Source organism: Pelobates fuscus, chromosome 4 (genome assembly GCF_036172605.1).
Source record: "Pelobates fuscus isolate aPelFus1 chromosome 4, aPelFus1.pri, whole genome shotgun sequence".
Taxonomy (NCBI): Eukaryota; Metazoa; Chordata; class Amphibia; order Anura; family Pelobatidae; genus Pelobates; species Pelobates fuscus.
The window spans coordinates 190,243,913-190,269,942 of record NC_086320.1 but is presented as its reverse complement, the minus strand read 5'-3'; positions in this window follow the sequence as shown (position 1 = coordinate 190,269,942).

Genomic DNA, 26,030 nt, shown 5'->3' with positions numbered 1-26,030 from the left:
AGAGCATACTGCACAAAGACATTACATTTACACCACTCTTTTGATGTACAATTGTTCTCATGTGTAAAACCTGTTTATAAACCTCGGGGTTCCATAATCTGTACTACATGCATGCCCAGGTGATAGTTATTAATTGCAAAACCATTTAACATATGTTTATTATATATGCTCATGTTCATCAACATTTTTGACTAAGATGGTAAGAACATATTACAACAGGATGTTTGTCATTAGGTACTTGAGATTTGCTGAGACTGTGTGCAGTACATACTTAAGGCTACAGCACATATTCATAGAAAACTTAAAGCAAGAGAAATAAGGGGAGCTGGCCAAGTCATATCTCATTCTAACGCATGCCACTGATGCTTGAACTGTTTAATATGCCAGTTCACTATTCATTGTAAATGCATTAAAAAATGATGATTGAACAGAGAGGGAATGTTCAAGCATTTACATGCCCTTGGGAAATGGTTTCCTCACCAAAACATAAGGAAAATTGCCAAATTTAAAAATGTTGGTGTCTTCTAGCTCATTGCCTACATAGTCATGGATCTGTGTATTAGATTTTGACCTGAGTTGTTTTTTATACTTAAAATGCTAAACAATCCTTAATTATTATGCATAAGATTATCATAAAGTTTGTGTTTTTAATATGAAATTATTAGAGCAAAATAATTACTTTAGTTCAAGCTTTGATTTATAATTTTAAAAGCTGAGCCCTGCACACCTAGTCCATCTATGGATACATAGTTACTCCTTTTAGACACCCAACAAATCAGAATTTACTCATCTTTATCTGTACTGAATTCATTTTGTATAATGTTAATGTTTCTGCCCTGAGCTTAAATGGTTACCCCAAGCATGCCACCTGACCACTTAAGTGATTTGAAGTGATCATGGTGCAAGGGTCTATATGTGCAACATTTAAGTGATAAATACTGCTTTTACAGAGACATCTTATGAAGCTGTCGGAGGTGTAAGTCCACTTTCGGTAGGATCATTAATCAGACTGCAACAAGAGTTCTGGACTTTAGATGTTAAATCTATGAATAAGATAATTGTAAGTTTGCAAAGAATGCTGGTGATAGATGTCCTCACCTGACTGCCCTATACCCTCTCTCGGCCCTGTCTCTTTGTGGAGGAATGAAGTCATAGAAAAAATATTGCACTTCAGGTAAAGATTGGTCTTGGCACTGTATATAATAAAATTACATTTGTAGAACAGTGTCCAACTAAATTTTTTATGATTTCCATAATTTTGACTTCATAAAGCTATGAGATCTAACAATATTTTATATAAACTGTCTCTTATTTTCACTAAGTTATTTCAGAGATTTTACAATCATTTTGTATTAAGATATAGCTCCTTTATTCATTGCAAGGTCAATCACACATTTCTGTCTTTTGCTTAGCTCTGTTATATACTGTTTTATACTGTTACCAATAATTTGTAGTTGCAGCATTTCACACATCAACACAACTGTATAACCTTCAACAATATTATAAATGCTGGAAGAATTTAAATAATCATAGGCCATCTAACAGCAAAACAGACAATAAACTAAAATAACATTATCAGTGTTTTACTAAGTTTTTGTAATTTTCTAATACATAGTAGCATTTAAAAACACTGCAGTGTTAGTGTTTTACAGAGCTTTTGTCATTTTCCAATACATAATATTTTCAAAATATTACCAATATAAATACCTATTTCAAAATTATGGAGTTGGGATGTGTGTATCTATCTATCTATCTATTACGGCACACCTCAACCGACTTTCATATTCTGGTATAATCATTACACTTACGGCTTATGTCCCCGACTACAAATAGATATCTCTCTCTCTCTCTCTCTCTCTCTCTCTCTCTCTCTCTCTCTATATATATATATATATATATATATATATGTATATATATAGATATATAGATCTATATATCTATATATATATATATATAGATATATATAGATATATATATATATATATATATATATATAAATATATACTCTAGAATTTATGACACAAGAATGTAAATCAAGTGTACATTCAAATGATATTATTTTGAATGAACTCAAAAATATGTTTTATACTTTAAACAAACTACTACGGAATTTGGTCTAAGTGGATGCGTGCCATTACTTCATTTTTTTTTAACTTCGCTTCAGTGTTTTCAGAATGTCTCTGGAGAAATAAAAGATCATCTGTATTGCTTAAAGGAAATTGCTAAGTATATGAAAATGGTCAATGGCTAGATCACAAAGAATGCTTGGAGACTACAGTTAATGGATATATTTAGTAGAATTTGCCCTTCTGGGGATAGTATTTCTTTTTAGAGCATATCATTCAGAGAACTAAGTAAATATATTCCCATTATAATTTTAAATATAGAGGAACACAAGGTAAAAGCAAGATTTTTAAATTAAATGTAGTTAGCATTTTTTTTTACTACATGTAATATCTGTTCTTTAGAATTGTATATACTAAGCAGTTATAGTAGAATTCTATACTATCACTTGATTATCATATGCAAAACAATGAATTCATTTTATTTAATCTTTAGTGCTAAATCCAAAAAATATAATTAAGGCATATTTGTCATTCTTATTTAGCACATAGGCATAATGTACTGCAAGATTACTTCCTATTAATTACACATGATCATAGAAAAGCAATGGTGCTGAAAAATAATATGAAGGATATTTTGCTTATTTTCAGATTACTAATACAACTAGCAGTGCTATTCTGAGCAACCTTTGGGAATACTGGTGTATATAACTTTCTGAGGAAGCAATAGAGATGAGGTATGTACTTGCACACACACATACCTCTTTCTGTCTTTTCTTCCTTATGTTCTTGGTAAAATAAATTATAATGTAATGCTGAGGATGCCAGGATATAACAAACTAGCATGGTCATCAAAGTTTAAGCGAGACTATGTAAAAAAAATATATATATATTTATTTTTTTGTTTTACTCTCATATATTTTCCTCACATGTCTCTTCTGCAGTATCCTTATGTAGTAGTTTGTAATATTTTCTAGACTAGGCCACACTATAATGAGGCAAATATTTCTAAGACAAATCAATGTTTTCTTACCTTAATCAACAGGTTATAAACATCATGTTACTATAGTAACAGTTTAACTTCACAAGTGTAGAACATACAGACGGTGAACAACTTAGCTAACATGTAAAATACATTTAGAGGCATACTTTGTAATTTTTTTTTATCTAGATACATAATTTTGGAGATAACATAACATAACTGTAACTTTTAATGCAAAAGTGCCAAATGAGAAAGAAATGAAATAAAGTTGTAATTTATCACTCAATGAGAAACCAGGATTTCACAATGTGCGCATAAGCTTTAAAATTGGGAAGGAAATGAAAAGAAAGCCAAACACACAAATCTTGATCCACTGCACCATCTTGTTATTTTTTTATGTGAGTAGTAAACATACCAGTAGGTATGCTATAGGAAAAGGCAACACTACAGCAATGACTTAGAAAAAAAATTGTTGGATATTCATTTATTGCAGTGATCCATAATAAAACTGAAGGCAATCAACAATTCTGATCGTCTGCCTTCAGCTCCTCACATACATCTATTTTTTTAATATCAGCCATTGTGAAGAATCAGAACAAAATGAACTGAATGGATCATGCATTCCTCAAAATTTGTAAAGAGGAATTCATACTCACACCTTTCTGCAATGTTTTTAGATGTTCTAATCGAAGATTCTGTACATCTTTCAATGACGATGTTAGATGAAACATCCCCTGTCACTATATGGTTCTCAATGTCCTACAAGCTTAACCCAGCAATGGTTATTATACAGAAAATCCGTACAAGGTAATACATCAATTTTACAAAATGTTCATTCTGGAACTAAAACATGGAAGAGAACTTACTACATTGAAAACTAGCTAACTTCATTGTATAACCATAAAATGTAATGTTGCATCTGATATTTGCATATTGATACAATGATTCCAAAAGTCCTTAATTTTATAAAATCTATCATTTTTACTAGACTTATGCAAACATTTGTTTCAGCAATTTTTTCCCAATCAGATTAATTGTAATCTACACTCGATTGAATCGATTCGCCTGGGACTATGTGTATTATTCATTAAATTTGATTTGCAGGAACTAATTGAAGCTAATTTTTGAACAAGCCTAATTTGTACTGCTTGTTCCAAGACTTAACCAAGTTCTAAAGTTAAGTTTGGTTTAGAAAATCTTTGAAGAATTATTCATTTGGTGGATGTTGTTTTCTGTGTGGGTGTCAGATGCCTTCTCTTGTCCTTGGATGCAGAGAAAGTGTTCGATCAATTGACAAATTACCAATTCAAGTGAACAATGGCAATAGCAATCTTCTTGAAAACATTTTTGAGCCCTGTATGTTGCATTTTTTTAAAGTAGCTTTTTATATTTGTATATATTCCTTAGTATTTATGCTATCCTCTGCATGTATTTAACCTTTTCTGTGGTAGTGCATGTTTAAGTATCATCTAATGTTTCAGTTAACCACTTAGAAGTGATTGAAACTAATATTTTTAGGTTTGTTACCCCTTTTTTAAATTGTTTTACATTGCAGAAATTAGCAACATTTAGTAGATATGCCCCCACAAATATGAATGTATGTATATATATATATATATATATATATATATATATATATATATATATATATATATATATATATATGATGTTTATTACTTTATTATGTGTTTTTCTCTCTTTGTTAACATTTTTGCAATTTTTCAGTCAGATGTGCTAAATAAATATGTATCTCAATTGATATGCTTTCTAGATTTAAAAAAAAAAAATGTTTATAATTTTAGATACACCGTAATAAATATTCCTCTTAAGAATGCTATATAAAAATAACATCTTGAGATTGTTGTTATAATTGTTCAGTTTTTTTGTTACTAGAAAGGTATTGACAAGTTGTATTGGTTTACATGTATTGGTGTAAATAGCATGATTGATAACAATGCACAAATCAGTAAATATATCTGGAGGAGTGTAAGGAAGGACTTTACATGTACATGAAGAATATGTTCACGTCAGGGGAGTACCCAGTGTGGTGACATTCTGTCATCAAACTAAAATGGTGACCAGGAGTCAAGTGACCAAGCTCAGGTATGCCTTTCTTACAGGGGGATAAGCTTTACCCTTTGATATGGTAATTAGGTAATTCGATACCTTTACAAGTCAGGAACGAGATAACCACTTCCCCCTATTGCCATTCATTCCTGTTCCTTTTTGGCTGTGCTACTGAGCAGACATAGGCTACATTTTATCATGGTGAACTGTGAGTGGGATCTGATGACTTTATAAGGTTTAGTTGTTATTGTCAGTTAGTTAGATTGTTGTTGTTGTTGGTATAGTTAGTTAGATTGTGTGTCATTATTTGTATGTTGTTGTTGTTTTGTCTCTGAATAAATATTTGTTAAAGTAGACGAACCACAGTTTATATGTGTATGTGTACATTATTGATTGGTAATATACCACATTTTGACGACCACTAAATAGGAGACTTCTACAACAAATGTTTGTGAGGTGCAATAACTACCATATTGATACATAATCTAAGAGCTAGAGACTGTATAGCATAAGATTCCTTTTGTTGAAACAAATATAACCTATGTGTTTTGTTGACTGTTTTGAATTTGTGTATTGTGACTGACAGAACAAATTTTGTTGCAAATTTTAGCATTTATATGTCTGCACAGTTTTAAAGTATTGGTGATAAAAGGGGAAGTTGCACTGCATTGCAATGGTACCTTTGATGTTTCGGCCATTTTTAATTGTCCATGTGCTGTATTGTCTCTCTCTTGTTGCAACTAACTAGAATTAATTTTAATCTATTTTAATTATTTTCTTATATGTTAAAATTGAGTGGCTTCACTGCATTCTAAGTTTAAATAGCAAACAGTTTTTTTGTTGTTATCTTTTGTCTGTTTGAACCATTGCATTCAGGATAGGAGCATAATGTTTGTGCATTGTGACTGACAGAACATATTTTGTTGCAAATTGTAGCATTTATAGTTTAATTTTGTTTCTGCACAGTTTTAAAGTATTGATGGTAAAAGGGGAAGATCGAATAGTTGCACTGCATTGGTACGCTTGATGTTCCAACACCCTGAATAAGGACATAATTTGATACAGCAGTCGACAGACTAGCAAACTCTGAGCAAATTCTATGGAATATAGGAGCTAGCAGAGACTGTGTAATTTGCTTGAGGAAGTCATGAATGCCTGTTTTTCGAGTTGTTTTTAACCAAATATCAAAATAAAAGTTGAAAAGTTGTAACCCTGGCTGGTGGTGAGCCCTTTCACATAATAGAGATTTGAATTGAGCATACACAAGGGGCTTATCTTTAATGAGTGGGATAGTTAGTACCCTACTCACTCATAGTTATATATGAACAACACTTTTGTTTTGTTTATGTTTTTAAGTTTTAATGAGCAAGATAAGGCATATATAAGCAAGTATATACACATATCACACATGTGAATAGTTTGTGCACCATTGTTTCTTTAAATTTGTTTGATCAGTTTAACTGGAACTATATATATATATATATATATATATATATATATATAAAAGGTATAATTTTCTATTGGCTTACATTAAAGCAGTGATGGGACTATATTTTTTATATATATTTTGGGTCCTTTGGATAGGGCTCCTATCAATACAATTTTACATCACTAATGGAATTAGACAGGGGTGGCCTTTGTCACCTCTGCTTTATGTTTTGTCTTTAGCGCCTCTTACTTGTAAAATTTGTCTGAATCCTCACATAAAAGGGGTTGACACTGGGATGCTGCTTCACACAATATTGTCATGTTTGCATTAAATCCGCTTGGTAAGCACAGATCCAGCAGCTTCTTTTGATGAACTTAACATTGTTATGTCTGACTATTGAAGAGCATTGTTCCATAGACAGAAAAATCACAAGCATTCAAAGTCAATCTTTCACATTAATTGTTACATACATTATGGACATGTTTTACTCATGAGTGGCACCAGGAATTTATCACTTAATTAGGTATTCATTTACACCCCAATATTTCTATTATTTTATCTCTTTTTTTTGTTTGTTTTTGGAATCAGGATAAAAAAGATTGATATAAATTGGAAAGTTATGAGATATCCAAGTCTGGCAAATGTGTGCCCATTAAACTATATCCTTTCACCACGATTATTCAAAGATCAATGAATGCTTTTAGACAAGCTTTAAAAAAAAAACAAAAAAAACAGGATAGCACTTTCCATTCTGTATTGTACCAGGGATAGAGGAGATTTGTGTGTCTTTAATTTACTGTTTTATTAACAAGCAACTATCATATCTCAAACCACACTATATTGCATGGAACCCTTAGTTCTACAATAGGTAGAGAATAAAGATGCAATGCTGTATCTTTTCAGGATTGCACATATTTAATGGCCTGGAGTTAATCTATCTCACTGACCTGAACTCCTTAGCTCGTCTACATGTAATTTACTTGTGTGGCATCAATTGACCAGAATGTTTGCTGTCTCAACTAATATTTCCCAGCTGCTCCAATAAACACTTTGCATTACTGGATCTCTGCCTTAATTATTTCACATTGGTTTACTAAATACACAACCGGTAATTTATACAAATGCCCCTCTTTGGCCTCTTCTGATCACTTACATAAACATTATAATGTGTCAGTTCAAGTCAGGTTTAAAGGAACACAATAACACTAAAGGGTTTCTCTGCCTCCACTGCCCCCTCCCCATGTCCCACTCCCAGCTGTGAATGGTTAAATGGATAAATAACCTTTACACTATCCTCAGTGCTCATCTGGCCCTTTCTCCTCCAAAATCAGTCAACGAGCGAATCTAGTGTGCATGTGCAGCATTGAATCAATGCTTTTATATCAGGATTTTGAAGACACTGGACATCCTTGTGCATAGCGTGACAACGTCCACAATCATTTCATAGAGATAAAACTCTGTGAAACAGCAGGACGTGCCTCTGGTTGCTGTCTATTAGACAACCACTTGAGTCAGTCTTAATTTTTTAATTCAGTCTTAATTTTGCAATATAATCATTGCACTTTCTCTGAAACTGCAATGTTTCACATTGCAGGGCTAAGGGGCCAGGGTACTGCACACACGGCACTTCAATGACATGAAGTGGCCTGGGTATCTATAGTGTCCTTTTACGCTTGTACAAATACAGCATTTCCTCACGTCTTCCCACTTTAGGGAACTGGTAGATGTATAGTTAACAACATTAGAAACACTTATAACATGATTGCATAAAGTAAGATGTGCAATTTCCATTTGCTATTTAACTATTGTAGAACACACATACTCCACATTTCTTTTTTAAAGAATAAAATGTGAGAAAGAATTAGGTGCCACTTTTACAAATCTGGATAACCAAAGGCAACAGTCACTTTCAATTGCCATTTAGATGGCATTTGGCACTAACTAAACTAACGTTTCACATATATCCAGGTGTTTCCAGATACTAGCCTCTATGTAACATTTTAAGCTTTTCAAATGATTTGATTGTTGTACAAACTTTTTATTTGGAAAAATATTTTTACATTTGAATATTTTGGCATTTTTTGATATATGGATATTTTAACAAATTGCATATTTTTTTTATATTTTAATATTTTGAAATAGTTTTTTATCGAAAAATAGTAAATTATTTGAAAAGCTTTTCCAAAAACATTACATCAAGGTGTGTGCTGGAAAACCTGTGGAAAGGAAGGTTGATACCTTCACAGATGGTGGAGCTGTGACTAACGGACAGAGCTATACGCTCATACACATGAAAAATTGTGCATTCTTTTGCTCTTTTAAATGTAATGTGCTTCATTGGGATTCTAACCTACAACTTTACCTATCTCCCAGGGGCAGATAGTCTCCGTTATCTTTTTAGCCTTAAAGTTGCTGATTGCATACAATTGGAAATCAGTCATTCCACCACATTTCTCTCACTTTTTAAACTATTTAAACCATATGTCATATAGAATATATTTCCCATCTGGCTAATAATTCTCTTTTTTTGGCAGTTTGGAACCACTTGGATCTTATATATTCTGAAGTTAGAGTGTAAGAAGTCTAAAATCTAGGCAGTTGTTTGATTGTTGGGGTGTTGTTATATCCATCTAGAAAGCTGAATCCATACTAAATCTATGATAAGGACAGCACTATCAATTCCCTTGTTTGTTATTTTATTGCTATCAATACCTGTCATAATTGATTATTGTTTTACGTATTTTGTGCACACTGTACAAATGTCCTTGTATTCTTTGCTCAACCTGTTTAATAAAAAACACATTCTTTGTCATAGAGGCTCCTCTTTAAAAAAAAAAAAAAAAAAATATTAATGCACACAGCTCATTTATGTTATAAATATTTTCTCCCCAGTTGTGTCACCTGCCAGTAAACTAATAACAGACAGTATGAATGGAGTCAGAATTAATATAGTGTACATTAGCTAAAAGCTAATGTCTATTTAAATCAGTAAATTTGTCATATTGCAAGTCATACTTACCAGTAACAACTAATCATTCCTATCTCTCTATAATATCTCATAAGGGATTCATTTTTCTCTTAATGTTAATGTCACATAACTTTTTTTTTCTATTTATTTTTCTGCAGTAGCCTTCTACTATCTTTTGTTGCAAATAAACATGATTTGAATTGTATAATTGAGTGGAGCATTTATGCATTTAAGTAAATGTTTACACTAGGTAGACTATAGTAAGTTCTTGGGTTTCCAATAATACCTGTGCACTTGCCATCATACATTTGTTCTGCATCAATGTAAGCACTTGAAGTATTGACTAGCCTTGGTTGTGTGAATGGAAGGTTTAGCTTGTGAATGCAAATTCTGCCAAATTTTTGAAATTCGGACATTCGGATGCTTCCGAATGTCCGGAATGCAGAATTTCCGAAGTGCCGAATTTCCGAATGCCGAACCAAACCGAATTGCCGAAGTGCCGAATTTTGGAAGTGCCGAAGTGCCTCGGATTTCTGAAAAGTGGCAAAACAGGAGAGGATTGGGGTAGGTTTACGGGTTGGGGAAGGGTTCGGGTAGGGTTAGAGTAGGGTTAATGGTTGGGGAAGGGCTAGGGTTAGGGGTAGGGTTAGTGGTTGGAGTAGGGTTAGGGGTAGGGTTAAGGTAGGGATAAGGTAACCCTAACCCCATTCCTAGTCCTACCCCTACCCCTACCCCTACCCTACCCCTATCTCGTTTAGTGTCTGATCCTGTTTTTTTCTGCACAACTCCCTGATATTATGACTTACCCTCAATGGAAACACAAAGGGTCCTTGTGAATGCAATATAAGATTAAAACGAGGTATGTTTTCATATGTAACATATCATTATGAAATAATAACACACTGAAACATATGTGTGCATTTATTTCAACATTATTTTCAAGCTTTTGAGCTTATACACTGATAATCTGTGGTTGTAAACTATGAGGTATTATCTGATGTCTTTAAATGCTGCTAATTAAATATCATAAAGAACAAATTCTAGACATTTCAATTACATTTTACTTGTTATGCTATATAAAATGCTATGTTTAGTGACTACATGGCATTTTGGGGCATGAATAAATTGCTTTATAATACTTCTTCTTTAATAATAAATGTATTTACTTCATATAGTAGGATGTTCCTGTAACCAATTACATTTATAATAAATACAATTTTGGTACTTCTGATTGTGGAATATTTGACAATCTGAGAGCTGCTGCAACCACAAATGGCATTAGCCACATATACATGCCTTTAGATTTCAGCTTGCAACATTCTCAAACTTTTGTCATAATGCTAGACATCCCAATTACAAAAACCTTTTGGAAGTGGAGAATGAAAAGAGAAGTGGTTAATAAGTTTGTAAATATAGCTGTAAATTATGCGTTTAACCCCTTAAGGACACATTACATGTGTGACATGTCATGATTCCCTTTTATTCCAGAAGTTTGATCCTTAAGGGGTTAAATATAAATTATTTCCTTTGGCTAAAGGCATAAGCTGTCAAACAGAATTAGACAAGAAACCACTATAGAAATAAAACTCTATGTACCATAACCACCTATGGCTTATTATGGTGCTCCGATTTACTTTTGAATGCTTAACTAGCTCCAAGAAAGGTATTCACATAAGCCAGTCCCCATCGCCTGTAACCACCATCTATAAATATTATTGCTATTCTACAATTCCCTAGGCTTCAGAGTAACCCTGCATCCTCAGTTGGGCTTTCACTACAGCCAGGGGTCAGAACTGTGCTTTCTCAGTGGGCTTGCAAACCATCATTTGAAAAACACTTCACTAATGTATGTTCCCTTGGACAATCGGTTGAGTGTTTTTGCTGATTTCAATGCTTTCCATTGCGTTTGCTTCACTTCCATAAACAGCACTTAAATTATGATTCCATTAGCAGCAATTTAAGTGAATAGAATGGTTTTTAATTATGAATGGGCAACATTATATTTAAGTATAACTAACTTTAACCAGGAAACATATTGTAAATAAGTGGATGATTAAGGGGTATAAATGTAAAGTGAACAGCAAACCTATAGACATATTACTATTAATATAGGTTATTCTGTAAAGCTTTACAATTATATAGTGGGAATCTAACACCACTTCATTTATAAACAAAACAAATGTAGACTGATAGAAGGGGGCCCAGCTCATCTAAACTCAAAATCTAGGAGGAAGTGTGGTAAACGAAGATATGAGGAAGAACAACATGTCAAAGGGGTGGAAAGTCTATAGATGTGATGCATGTATATAATTAAATGATAAAAACTAATGAGGATGGTTAGCTTCTAAAAAATAGGAAGACAAGCCAACCCCACAAGGAATACCTGTGGATAAAATTCAATATAGGGTAATAAGCTTTATTGAAAAGAAGAAAAGCACATACTAGACATAAAAGGTGCTTGTGCAACTTAAATGTGATGTGAAAAAAAGTGTATATAAAAAGTGATAATAAAATGACTTTTAAATCTGAATCACAGACTATCAAACTCCACAGGCTACAGATGTAGCATTTAGATAATAGACATTTAGGTAATACACTAGTCTGACACAAAGTAACAAACTAATTTATGTAGTATCTTATGGGTAAAGTGTAGCAGATAGAGGATTAAATAACTGTTAGATCTCTATCACAAACTGTCACTATAAATTCCAAAGGATACAAATGTAACACATGGATACTTAACTGATTTGGCACCTAGTGTAAGATATAGAAAAAATACTAGTTAGGACACCTAATAGCAAGCGACTTACTATAGCATCCTATGGATTCGGAATAGAGTCAATGTTGGACATTTGAGACAGAAAGTAATTCTCTAGAGAGCCTGTTCAGCAATACAACGGGGTGACATATAGACTTAAGATCTAAATATAAGTGGGAACATTTTTATACTTAAGCCAAAGCTAATAAATGTATTCACTCCACGTACAAATAGTTCAAAAGGGCTTAATAGATGGATTGTTAATAGGGGAGGGGAAAAAAAGACAAGTGAAGGGTAGGACAGACGCACTGCCATATAAACCCTAAAGCTGACCTTAGCAACCCCCTTACTGTTACAGAGCAGACTCCCTGTGTACAGAATATTCAGATAAATGTGGACAACAGGAGTACACCAAACAAGAGGGGAGAGCCAGCAGATCAGATGAAAGTAGAAAGCTATAATTTTGTTGCTTACATTGATGCTAGCTAAGCCACCCTCATGCTGTTTCGAGGCAGCCCACCTGAACTAAAGTGAGATTAAAAGCAAAGTATATGCATCAGCCCTGGTCATCCCCTCACTAAGGAATAAGTTTCGTTCAAGGGTGCATATAAGCTGTTCTAGAAGCTTAGAAGTGAAGAAGAGTAGAGATGAAAGAAATATGATAGGTCAGCTTTCAGAAGACAAAGGGAACTGGATAAGTATAGTAATGTGGTACTAACGTGGCAGCAAATGTTGATAGCTTGTCTGTCTTAAAATGCCTTTGAAGAGTTAAAGAGTTACATACAAATTGATTGTATTTGATTGATAAACAGTTAATGGGTCTCTGCAAACTTTTTGAAAACAAATACTAGCATATTATGCTTTATATAATAGGCATTTGTCCACTTAGAAAAAATTATCAATTTGCTTTTCTTTTGGATCAATACTGTAATACTTTTGTGCTCCATGATTCCAAATACTTATAATATTTGAATTTTGGATTAGGTTAATATGACACAATTAAAATGGTCTTAGCAGTGTAAGGAGTAATAGCAGTTGAGATTTGTACACTGATGACTTATTCATAACAGCTTACAAAATCTCTTTGAGGTCTAGTCTCCAAATAATTGACATCCCACATGTAAAATATAATATACTATGTGGAGTATTGGTCTATTTAATTTGAAGTCACATGTTTCACTTTGCTCATTACAAGTTACATTTATTTCTATTCTGTTAAGCCGAAAGAACACCCCTTCCTTAATGCTTTGGTTCAAGATCATTATTTATCGTTTATAAAATATGATTTAAATTAACTGCCTGTCACATGTTTGGCTACAGAATGTAACTCTAAATTATACTATTAATCTTGTCTTCACTATTTATAGTGATATAACAGAACACATAACTAGCAATCCAATTTATTTTGGTTTGTAACTTAAAAAAATGTACTTGGTTGGAATACATTTGTTTCCAACATTTATGCTAGCTTAATAAGTTTTATTCTGAGGTATCTGAACATTTGCAGTTTCAATAAACAGTATAAAAAACACTTCTTTAAAAATATAAAGGTACATCTTTAAATCCAACTTGCATTAAAGTCTTGTACTTAAAACTGCTTCAAACATTGGAGATTCTGTGGACATGATTTATGTCTTACTTTCTGTGTAATAAGCCTTAATGGGGGATTTTGAAACAGCTTTGCCTTCAGAATGCTTCAGGCATATGCATACATATTTACGGTGGCCTTCAATTATGCAGATGCTAGTACGTACTTAAAAAGTTTACATGTGAAAACTGGCTAAACTTTCTTTTAAATGAAGACCTGTGCAGCAGATATAAAAAAGAATATGGTTTATAAAAAAATGTATATAGACAAAGGCAAACACACAAACACACACATACATTTGTAGCATGAAAAGCTATTTTTATTACCATACAATACTACTGATGTTAGTGCACTTGTCAGCTATTACTTTCTATGTGTTTCAGATCAATCACTATAAATTACTATTTTAACCTTGGTTTTTGAATATTGGGAAGGGGGGCTTGTTCCATTTTCATTATACAAATTTCCAAATGATTTGAATAAGGTAATAAAGGATTCATGATCAGTAGAATAATAATAATAAGGTATTAGATAATTCATTTTTCACTTCTTTCTCAAAAGAACAATACGATGGGAAAGATGATCTGAGACAGTAACATATACATGAGAAGATTAAAATATGTAATACAACACAATTGGTATTTTATTTTTATAAATACTAATGATTCAAGAAAGAGTTAAAAAAAAGACCTGCAGTGTACCCTGCAGTGTTTGCGGGGTATACTTGTGCAGTAAAATGCAGTAACACACTGTGTACATTATCAAGGGAGGATGCTTGCAATTTCCAAAGCATAGGCAATGTCACAGAAGCAGACAGAATTCTAAATCAGCAGTTGTCAGTGGCACTGGCAGTACCAGGCAAGAGGAAATAAATAAATATATATATATATATATATATATATATATATATATATATATATATATATATATATATATATATAGATAGATAGATAGATAGATAGATAGAAATGTAGTAATGATAGCACTCCAAGGACTTCAAAGAAATATATTGTGAAAAAGTGTAGTTTTTATTCAGGCATCTGCCAGTATATATATATATATATATATATATATATATATAGATATATATATATATATAAAAAAGTAAAAATAGTGCATAGGCGCTTCACTGAAATTATGAAAGTTTCGTATATATTGAAAATATACAATAAGTAGTGTAACCGTTACCCTAGTGCTTCCCTTATGCACCAGATATTAGTAATACAATTTAAAGAAACATATACCAGTATATACACCTCCCCAATGTGATTACAGCAAAAATGGGTAATATTACCAATATAAAACTTGATTGTAATACAAACAGCATAGAGCTTGATTGGGATATAGAATTCTCCAGAGCCGTACCAGGCTCTGTAAATCAGGCTCAGGGGTGACAAGTACTGGCTGGCGATCCAGGTGATTCAGGTAGATGAGACTCCAAGTATAAGTACAAAATATATTTATTGTTAAAAAAGATATAAAAATGTATTATTGTCTGTCTTGGGTTCCACCCCCATAGTGCCCAGTAGTGCATACATTTTTATATATTTTTTACCAATAAATATATTTTGCACTTATACTTGGAGTCTCATCTACCTGAATCACCTGGATCACTAGCCAGTACTTGGCACCCCTGAGCCTGATTTACAGGGCCTGGTACGGCTCTGGAGAATTTTATATATATATATATATATATATATATATATATATATATATATATATAAATGCAGACAGCTCTTGCACTCTTCACTATTTGCAAAGTACCTGGTGCTCTGGTAGCTCATGCACAGCAATGGAAAAAATATACCAGCACTCCTAGGATTTTCAAATTAAGTTTTCCTTTTATTCCAAAGTACAAAATCGACGTTTCAGCTCTCCCTCAGAGCTTTCATCAGGACATATACCCTGATATATGTCCTGATGAAAGCTCTGAGGGAGAGCTGAAACGTCGATTTTGTACTTTGGAATAAAAGGAAAACTTCATTTGAAAATCCTAGGAGTGCTGGTATATTTTTTCCATTGCTATATATATATATATATATATATATATATATATATATATATATAATTTTATTTGCTATGAACTGAACATTGGTGTAGATACGAGTAACTTATAGCAACATGCAGAAGAAAAACATATATATTCACTGTAAAACAAAAATCTGCACACCAGTCAAGCCATAAGACTTGCTTTTCCCACAGAAATCACAAATCTGCAGTGATGTTACTACCTCAAAGGTTTCTGGGTGGGCATATGCAAATTAGTTTAAAAAGATTCAAATTTTTGCCTCATTCCATTTAAAACATGGATTCCTTTGAGTCTGTGCTTTTCTTTTCTCTAGTGCTCCAGGCAGTCTTAGCTGCTAGATACAGCATACATCTAACCTGTCTCACCCTAGAGTCAATAACCTAGGCTATCGCAAACTATCTGACTTTGAAGCTTTAGAGGTCTGAGAGGGTACGCAATAATATAAATATATATATATTTAAATCAGCATTTAGTGGCCGATCTCTAACCATTAATTATCTTTTTAGTTTTTCTACCTCTTTATTGGACAGTTAGAAAAACTAATGCTTGGGTCTTCCTCCTATACTGAATATATTGGTTTTCCCCCCTGACTTCAAGCACCCAGCTACTTTATCTAATAGCCTGAGTGCAAGGATCATAAATATTCCTTTAGATCAATTTAATGAACTCCAAAAAGATTGATGTTTCAGTCCACATAGGGACTTTCATCTGGGTCAACAGACCATGAGTGCAGCCATACCTGTTACTTCATTTGTATAATAGAAGCCTTATGGGCTGGCATCCGGCAAGTGCAAGGATCCCTTGTTGTATGGGATTGTACTGTACTATATTAATTTATTTTAGAGTGTAAGCTTTCAAGCAGGGCTCTCCTACTATGGCCTTGATTTAATAAGCTTTCCAAATGATGTATTCAATACTATTAGAAAAGATTTCCAAGTGATTTATCTACAGAAGTCACCATTAAAGTTTATGGAAGGTTTTGTAGATAAATATTTTTTTTTTCTTACAGTATTAAATCATTTGTAAAACTTATTATATTGAGTCCTATGTGTGTCTGCCAGAATATATTTTATATTTTCAATACCTGGACGGATGATATACACTGATCGGCCACAACATTAAAACCACTGATAGGTGAAGTGAATGGCACCTGTCAAAGGATGGGATAGTGATCAGTTAGTTCTTGAATGTCATGTGTTGGAAGCAGTTGGGCAAGCAAAAAGATCTGAATGACTTTGACAAGGGACGACTTTGGACAAATGGGTAGGCGTATTTCGAAAATGGCAAGTCTTGTCGGGTGTTCCCGGTATGCAGTAATTAGTATCTACCAAAAGTGGTGCAAGGAAGGACCACCAGCAAACCAGCATCAGGGCCATGAGTGCCTGCAGCTCATTGATGCTCACGGAGAGCAAAAGCCAGCCTATCTGATTATAGGACATGTTCAGAGGCCTTGTGGAGTCCATGCATCAAAGCAGTACAAGGGAGACCTACATCATTTTAGTTAGGTAGTTTTAATGTTGTGTCAGATCAGTATATATATGCAATATATCAATTTTAGTCCATGCCTCGATGCATCAAAGCAGTACATGAGAGACCTACATAATTTAAGTTAGGTATTTTTTAATTCTGTGGCAGATCAGTGTATATATATATATACTGAAAAATTTATATATATATATATATATATATATATATATATATATATATATATATATATATGTTTCAGAAAAAAAACTTATTGGCCATGCTATCATTTTGGATAAAAGGTTTGGGGAATCAAAATGGCTTAAAAATGCACCTATTTGTGTGCTGCACTTTGTGCACCATTTGGTGTGTGAAGAGAAGTAACCAATATGGAATATTAGGAGGACCTGCAAAAAATACAAGATAAAAAATACAAGATGTTTTTAATTCTCTTCATTTTTCTTCTCTCTATTGGTCACTTCTCAGTGAATAAATTCAACATTTAGTGGTTGTCTTCTAACGACTTTTCTTTTTTTTTTTGTGTGTGCAATGGACAGAGCTCCAAATCATGAAACAAAGTAAATGACTCATCCACTGTCCCTTTTGTATTTTTTTATGATTTGTTCATATGGTGAGTTGCAAAATTTGGACGATCTGCCCTTCACCCAAAATTCTGATGGATCAGTATTCATTCAAAACAGAAGGCACCCGTCTATTAGGAACAACCTGAGCAACCAGAAATCATCTATTTCAACAAATGAACTAGTTTAACTAATAAAGCAGCAAGAAATTGCAATACTTTTTCAGCTCTAGTCAAGCTGAACTCAGTTAAAGGGGAACTGTAACTCTCTATTATTCTTTTTTTATTTTATTACTATTCTGTTTACTAATCCCCTACAGTTAGGTATGTTGTTCTGAGAAATGAGGTGTAGCAGAATGGATGCTCTAGCTACACTTTTATGCCCTTTTGTTTAGCTGTCCATATGGCTCCGTTCATTTACCAAATCAACTCTGTCTGGTCCCCTTGTTTGCACCTTTTAATTACTGACCACCCCTGGCTGTTAACCACAAATTGGGAATTAGTTCAAGTGTTCCCCTGTGTGGCCGCCATTCATAACTTGACACACGTGTTCAAACCACTGGCAGTCATCTTGTCTCCCAAACACGGGCAGCGGTACATGGTAGTCAACAGCATGAACTAATTTCAGATACACAAACCCTAAAATGCCCGGTAAACTGGTAAGGCTGCCCATCCAACTTCCCGAACAGTTAGGAAAACGGTGTTCAGGAGGCATAAACTACCTAACAGGGGGAGCATTCGTATACTAACAGCCAGGGGATAGATTCATAAGTGTTCATGTGAGAACACCCAAAAGATGACCGGCCGTTACCTTGTTTTCTCTAGAACTGTTTTGGGGCATCACCTCGTGGCCATGAATTGTGTTCCCGGACCACCGAAGGGATTTGAGTGATATTTTGGCAAAGTGTGCACTCAGATCCAAGCTATTCAGTGACATGACTTTCGTGGGGTTCTGAAGTTATTCAAATGTATTTTTGAATGTCTTTAAATATTGTAGATTTTTCTGTACCTAAGAGATAATTTAGTTATATTTTTTTCTCACACAATCATCTCTCAGGCACAAAGGATCTTGGGAAGAAAAGCCCTGTAATTGTGACTAAGTAACCCCATGCTAGGGGCAATGTATAAAGCCGTGTGTGGCAGTAATACAACCAGCTGACTCCCAGAACTATGTGTCATCTAGTTCCTGGGGTGGAAAAGGTCTTGGATTGTTATACTGTTTCTTCTAGCTAGTAGGGCAGAACAGCGGAGATACCTATGCTAGGAGTTGGAGCTCTGCTACATGAGGAATACAATTAAATTCAGAAATATACCAGTCTTGTGCTTTTGGTTTCAAATAAATTGCAATTTGCCTGAATTGTGGCTGATCAGTAATTACGTAACACAGATGAATCATATAGACGTATCATGAAAAAAATTACATTGGATAATTACCAAATCGGTTGTTTGCTTCATGACCTGGTATTTAAAAAAAAAAAAAAAAAAATAGTTGATGGCTAGAGGACAGCTACTAAATTAAATAAATACAAAAAAAGAGAGCTTCAGGTAAAAAGAGAAAAAGGTGTTGCTTAGAAGAATTAAAATATAACTTTTATTAGTCTTATCTAAACCATACAGGTGATATTCATAAAATTAGAATATCGTGCAAAAGTTCATTTATTTCAGTAATGCAATGTAAAAGGGGAAACTAATATATGAGATAGACGCATTACATGCAAAGCAAGATAGTTCAAGCCGTGATTTGTCATAAGTGCGATGATTATGGCTTACTGCTCATGAAAACCCTATACAACAGTAGAAGAGCAGGTTAAATAAGAGCAAACAAATTGAGAAAAATAAAATAGTATGAAAAACAAGCAATAACAGAAAGGTGTAATCCAGGAAATGTATTCCCTTAAGGAGACAATGCTTCTATAGCGACAGTTCTACTGGGACCTAAGACAAACCTATTAGGTATTCTTATAGCTGCTTACACTATAAATACTTGTTAGATAAGACTTATAAAAGTTATGTATTAATTATTTTTTAAGAAACACCTTTTTCTCTTTGCCTACTCTATATTTGTAGGGGTTATCCCATGTTTGTTTATTGTACATCATTACACTGGAAGCAGAGATGGGTCTGTTAGTTAATGAAGACCAGGAAAAGGCAGACATTTTAAATAACTATTTTTCTTCAGTATATATTAATGAGGAGCCTATGGCAAGAGATATGCAAATAGTTTCTGCAAAAAAATTGCAGATAACTTGTGATTGGATGACTCGAGACAAGGTGCTACAGCAGATAAAGAAAATTTATGTAAATAAAGCTCTGGGACCTGATGGTATTCATCCACGAGTACTTAAGGAGCTAAGTGAACCTCTGTATTTAATTTTTCAAGATTCTTTTGTTTTAGGTATTGTACCAGAGGATTGGAGGAAGGCAGATGTCGAACTTATATTTAAAGTGTTCAAATCCTTGCCTGGGAATTATAGACCTGTGAGCTTAACTTCTGTGACTGGGAAAATATTAGGGGAAAATAATTAGGAATTAATTGGGAAGAACTTTGTTATTAGCAATAATCAGTATGGTTTTATGAAACATAGGTCATGTCAAACTAACCTAATTGCATTCCATGAAGAAGTAAGTAGAAGTATAGATCAGGGTGTTGCAGTGGATGTGATCTACTTTGATTTTGCAAAGGTATTTGATACGATTCCTCACAATCGGTTAGTATTGGTCTAGATGAATATTCTTGTTCTTGGGTAGAACATTGGCTTAAAGATAGTGTACAATGGGTTGTCATTAATGGTAAATTGTACATTTTCAAGCTTGACAAAAGTAGTAAGTGTGTTCGGTTTTGGGACCGCTTCTATTTATGATCTTCAATGATCTTGAAGTAGGCATTGAAAGCCATATTTAAGTGTTTGCAGATGACAGAAAACTTTGTAAAGTAATAAGATGTGAGCAGGATATTGCATAGCTGTAGAGTGATTTAGATAGATTAGGGGACTGGACATTAAAATGGCAGATGAAATTTAATGTAGAAAAATGCAAAGTTATGCACTTCAGGGTCAAGAATGCAGAAGCAACTTACACCCTAAATGGTAAGGAATTAGGAATAACCACACATGAGAAGTATTTGGGAATTGTTATATACAACATATTAGGAACAATATGCAATGGCAATCTGCAGTTGCTAAGGCCAGTAAGGTTTTGTCATGTATAAATAGGGGCATAAATTCTATTAATAAAAATGTAATTTTGCCTCTTTATAAATCGCTGGTAAGACCACATCTTGACTATGCTGTGCAATTTCGGGCACCTGTTCTAAAGAAGGATATCATGGCACTAGAAAAAGTGCAAAGATGAGCTACAGAATTGATAAAAGGAATGTATTTAAGGAGTATTTTTGTTACAAAGAAAAAATTAAATCTCTTTAGTTTGGAAAAACAGCGCCTCAGAGTGGATATGATAACATTATACAAATATTTTAGATGCCAGTAGAAACCATTATATGGAAATCTATTCATAGACATGGCTAAAATAAGAAATGAGATTTAATCTAAGGCAAAGAAAAGGTTTTTTTTTTACAGTAAGAACTATAAGGGTATGGAATTCTCTGCTGCATAGGTGCATAGGTCCACACAGATATTTAAACTGCAATTGGATAAATACTTCCAAAAACATAACATACAGGTATATAACTGCTAATTAGTGGGATAATAGCTGCTTGATCCAAGTGATATCTGACTGACATTTTGGGGACAAGAAGGAATTTTGAAGGGTTTTTGCCTTAATTTGGATCAACAGCAAAAGCATATAAGAGGAAGGCTGAATTTGATGGACACAACTCTCTTTTCAGCTATGTAACTAGGTCATTTAATAAGTTCAGTGTTTCCTAATGTAAAGAAAGAGAAAGTAATCAAATAAATAAATATTACAAAAAATAAACCAAAGATCAAACAGATTGAATACTTAATATAACAAACTAAATGCTCAAAAGTAATCGAAAGCTCAAAATCATAAATATTGACTAACCGTGTATCCAATTTGAATCATAACATGCAATTCTGTTTGGCTGTAATTCTTTCAGAATATTATGTATATTTTTGCAGTACAGTAAGGCTCATTTTTGGTTCGTCTGATTAAGTGTTTCTGAATCGTTTGCAAGGACTATATTTGGATTAAAGAACAGCCCTGTTAACTAAATTTCTGTTGAGTTAAAAAACAATTGTGGCCAAATTTATTCAGCCAAACTGAATTTTGCCACCGTGCAAAGTCTAAAATGTACACTTCTTTCTTTTAAAATTTTTTTATTTTTGTGTGCAAGATTTCACAAATGAGTCGTGGTGCCACAATAGCAGTCATGTTCACAATTTCAACATACATTTCACATATGGCACATTTCATTTCTGCACAATTTTTATAATGATAATGGTAAAGTATTAAGCTCAAGCATGTGGCGCTTCCGCTATATTCATCGCAAGTATTGTCAGTTTGAACAAGTGGAGCATAAACACAGGTATACTTGAGATTACGATTTGTTTCACTGAGTTTTGCATGGCATATAGTTAAACGTATACAGGTTCTAATCATATGATTGTACGGTCTCTAGTGTGTCGTTTGGGCGAAGTGGTTTAACTCTGGCTTGGTCTGCTTGGGCGCCACCATGGAGTGTGTGGAGTTCAGGGGTGATAGTCTGCCTTCACTTCTCTGGACAGGTCTGGGGTCTGCTTGGTTAGTATCAGGTGAGTTTGTCAGGGCTTTTGTGTATTGTAGTTGTCTGCGGTAGTGTGTGTCTGCCTTGAGTAGTGTCTTGGTTTGCGTGTATGTGTTTCTCTGCCTATTGTTGTGCTGGTTGGTTGCTGTGTAAGTCCTGGTGTGTGTGGGTCTGTGGGTACCATCTGTTTCAGTGTCCAACATAGAGTCAAGAAAAAGCGTATTTTGTAAGCCGGTGACTAGCCGGGGACCCAGTAGCAGAGTCCAGTCAAGCTTTTCTCGGAGCCATGGGCACACCTGGGGGTCTGCTTCTACGGCTCGTGGTTTGAGTGCATTCTTTGAAGGCCGCATAGGGGCTGTCGTGGAGCTCAGTGTGGCATTTCCTCCTGTGCTTTCGGGTCCGCCGCTTCTAAAGCAGATGTTTGAGGTTGAAGCTTCTGGGTGGCTGCAGTCTGAGAGGGCTCGTACAATAAGGTTGCATGGTATGCGTGCTACAGGCGTCCGGGGAGAATTCCCTCATTTCCTGCTCTTTGTCTTTCGACATGCGGCTACTTGCCGGTGTTTGTTGCAACTTAGGGTAGGTTGCTGGTTTGTCCTGGGAGCCTGTGCGGACTGCTAGACGGTTCTTCCATTTGATGGTCCCTGCAGGACTCGGTGGGTCATTCTTTATTTGCCCATGTGGTTGCAGGCTGTCCGCCATTTTGGAGCACTCCGTCCGGGTTGTACTCTGTGGCCCAGTTTGCGTTTGGGCCCGGCAGACATCATTAGTAGACGCCCGTGGGGACCGGGATAACCCCCACCGGTCCAAAGGGGGGGGGGAGAATCACAGGATGCCGTTCGGAGACCCGGGGGGAGCGGTCTCAAACCGGCTAAAGCTCTCATAGGCCCAAGGCCTTGGTCGGGTTACTCCGGTGCCGCACCATATCGTGAGTGGTATTATCTTGTGTATCCCCATCTTGTGGGCAGTTTGGGTGCCAATTTGGGTTGGTGGCTGCTTGTGGCACTAAGTTGGCCTCCGATTCTCTGGCCCAGATCCTGGAGCTCAGACGAGACACGTCTGATCTGTTCCGCGGTCAGGTTCCTCCCCCTAAAATGTACACTTCTATATGGAACTGGTCACCTCCATCTTCACTTCCTGTCAATCATCATTACAAATATTACTTTGTTTATGCACTTAATTAGTGGAAGTAGAGAAGTTGAGTCTATGTTATGCTTTTCTCTACATTTGTACTGTGTGTGCTGCATCTGAAGTAAACTGGTTTGTGATATATTGCATTTTAAAAGAAACTAAGCATTATATGGAAAAATGTAATATACTTAAAATTTCTAAAGAAACTCATGTTGTAGTTTAAATCATGTTACTTTTAAAATGACTTGCCTTTGGTGAATAGCTGACTTGGAGACTTGTCACCTCCTGTTGCCAGACTCCTCTGTAATTTGTAATCAAGAACACCTGAGAAAAAAATAAAGATAATCATGCATATATTATCCAGGAAAAATAACATAGAATAACTACATTATACATTACATCATTAAGAATAATTAGCAGAGTGCATTATTAGAACATTTCACAGCAAAAAAGACACAGTGAATTTGACTTGGCATTTGTTTTAAATAAATCATGACTTGTTAAAATTTTGGGTGCCTGGCAATTTATCCTCATCCCAAAGCTTTGTAATGTCATATGGAAATATCTCAAAATAAAAGAAAGGGTTAACTGACAAGCCATTTCATGATTCAGATGTGATAGCTAGCTTCCCAGTCACTAGATGCCATTAGAATTAATGTAAGCTTGATTGAGTGGGTCCTCTTCAACCTATTGTTCCCGTAAGTTTATAATTAGGATCTGCTGGCTGTTCCCAGTTTAGTAGATATGCCATGACAGTTGGAGGCATAAGGGTGTTATTAAACCTCCCTTATGCTAATATCGGGGTCATATTGACCCCATAGACTTGTTGTTCTTCAAAATTGACTTCACCAAAATGATCACATGGGTAAAATTCCAAACCAAAATTTGTTGACACAAAAAAATTATTCGGACAGATCAGTTTGGAAAAGTCACATGTTTTTGGTTCTGCACATGTCTACAGTAAATAGTATGTATATGTGTATAGAGAACAGTAAAACATATTTGATACAGTTAAACACATTATGACAAATATGTGTCACACTTTTAATAGGTGTCTCCAATGAAATCCTCTAATAAAGTCTCATGGATCAATGTGGTTCTAAGCTACTACTCAGCTCATATATTTTTCACCTTTGGATCCAAATATAGTATTCATCAAGCAAATGACATATATAAAAAAGGTAGGACCCAAAGGCTGTTATGTCAATTTGTATGCATTTTTGTAAGGGTGATTTTATTAAACTATAATGCAAATTACATCTACAGACAATCAAATGATAATATATTGCCCAAAGCTTTTTGATTTATATCAGATAGTTTTTCTCAAGGTTTATGAAAGTGCCTTTCTTGAAGATATTTGCACATTTATTTGCTCATGTTTATATTCAGTATTTAATTAAGTTGTCCTTTTATAGTACATAGCAGATCATAAATAACTCAAGTAGAATGTGTCTGTTAATTTTTTATTATCTCTATTTTTAGTAAAATATATTTTATTTTAACTATAACATGACCACACTATGTTACTGATTACTATGTTTTTGTTATACTTTATGGACATCATGTTAAATTATTCACTATATGACACTGTGCAAGCTGTGAATCTAGCCCTATGTGATATGTATTTGATACTTACACTGGAAACAGATGTGATTAAATACTTGAAGGGGAAATGTTTTTATCTTGCATACTGTTCCTGTTGCCTTTTATAGGAATGTGTTTAAATACATAATTTATTTGTATAAATACAGAAATTTAGAAGAAATTTAGACAATACACAATGACAATTAAATTGCTTGACTTCAAAAGAAAAGAACTGAAAAACAAAATGCTATGTGACATACTTCAAAAACACGCTCAGTCCAATGCTAAATTAATAAAAGACAACAAAGAAAAATTGCCAGCCCTGATACAAATATTTAATACTAAGCTGATAGGAAAGTGTAATATGAAAAGTGTCACAGGGAAAGCTAGCAATAAGAGCCTATTAGTTACAATGAAATATACAACACATGCCTCTTTATATATAAAATACGGTTTCTAGAAAAAGAAAACATATTGTCATGTAACAACTATGCAATCAAATACAAAATGAATAGGGATAGTATAGCCATGTTGACTTATTCTGGATGTCAGTAACAGTAAGCACAGGTGCTCTATGTTTTTGGGTGTTTTTTGATCTGTGTTCATGCTATTTTTTAGCAAATCATTTCAGGTGATTTTAAGCACTGTATCAAAGAGAAATCATTTATATATTTAGTAAAAGATTTTG